This window comes from Herpailurus yagouaroundi, unplaced genomic scaffold (assembly GCF_014898765.1).
Source record: "Herpailurus yagouaroundi ecotype Mexico unplaced genomic scaffold, PumYag 198, whole genome shotgun sequence".
Taxonomy (NCBI): domain Eukaryota; kingdom Metazoa; phylum Chordata; class Mammalia; order Carnivora; family Felidae; genus Herpailurus; species Herpailurus yagouaroundi.
In genome coordinates, this window is record NW_024412429.1 from 22,489,142 (window position 1) to 22,490,572 (window position 1,431).

Here is a 1,431-nt window from a genome sequence, read left to right on the forward strand (position 1 = left end):
CTACATATTGTGAGGTTGAAGAACATATTTTATTCAACAGTTTAACTTCATTTATAATATTAAGATATTTAGATGTATGGAATTATGGTGTCTATTTGGATGTTTGCCTTGTGGCTGTCCTGTTTGGGGCAGGGGGGTGGTCACAATTTTTGAGAATCATTGAGAGGTTGTAGACAGTCTCAGTAGAAATATGTACATAAACAAATACAGACAAAATTTTGTGTGCCTTTCAGGGATTCACAGACGTCCTAAGACTCATTCATGTATTCATTCATTATAGGTCAGCAACCCCTGCCCTGAATTTCTGACATATTACTGCCCATTCAGTTTCCCAAAAGCATAGTCCCAAGATTGTCATCCTTTACATCTACATTTATACTCCTCCGGAGGCATCCAGTTCTTTAAGCAGTGATTCCTTCAGCCTGCTATAAAACATTCAGTACGTCTTTCTTTTTGCGGCCATCGCTGAAGTGCCAGTGGCCAAGATGAAGTCCAATCCCTCTGTGACTTCTGAGCGGAGCAAGAACCATAGAAGGCATTTCAATGCACCTTTCCCACATTTGCAGAGAGATTGTATCTTCCTCTCTTTCCAAAAAGCTGAGACAGAAGTACAACATTTGACCCGTGACCATCTGGAAGGATGATGAAGTACAGCTTGTGCAAGGACACTACAAAGGTCAGCAAATTGGCAAAGTAGTCCAGGTGTATGGGAAAAAATATGCCATCTACACTGAATAAGTACAGCGACAGAAGGCAAGTGGCACAACTGTCCATGTGGGCATTCACCCCAGCAAGGTGGTTATCACTAGACTAAAAGTGGACAAAGACCACAAAAAGATCCTTGAGCGTAAAACCAAATCTCACCAAGTAGTAAAATAAAAGGGCAAATATAAGGAAGAAACAATTGAGAAGATGTAGGAATACACTAATACACAGCTTTAAACAAAAACTATTAAAATGAAAAAAAATAAAACATTTAGCAAACTAACTTCAAGTTAACCTGATCAGACCTCTCCCTGCATTACCTTCATTCATGTAGCCCAAGAATAAGCCACTGCCAATTTGTTCAACTTGCTGTTCTCTGACTGTATCTCCAGGCTTTCCACTGTCTCCAGCTTTATATAATTTTTCCACCTGAAATTCCCTTTTCTTTATCTCTGCCTTTTGAAATCCTACCATTATTCAAGGCTCTTTGATGTAACCTTTTCTTCCTACCCCACCTACTCTAAAAGAATCTCTTCTTTTTCTGACCTCTCAGAACACATTTCTATACTCATTCTTTCATTCATCTGTCCCTCCTTCATTCATTCTATCAATCATACAATGAACTCGGCTGAGCATTCACAGTACTGGACACTCTACTGGTACAGGTGCTTGTGCTCTGGAAGATTTCAGGTGAACAGGAATGCATCTAAGGGAACTGATGAAGGC

The 1,431-nt window shown here is 39.8% G+C and overlaps 1 pseudogene; it reads left to right on the top strand.

Moving 5' to 3' along the window:
* Window positions 1-485: 485 nt before the first annotated feature.
* Window positions 486-918, top strand: LOC121013130 (60S ribosomal protein L26-like; annotated as a pseudogene).
* The last annotated feature ends 513 nt before the right edge of the window (window positions 919-1,431 follow it).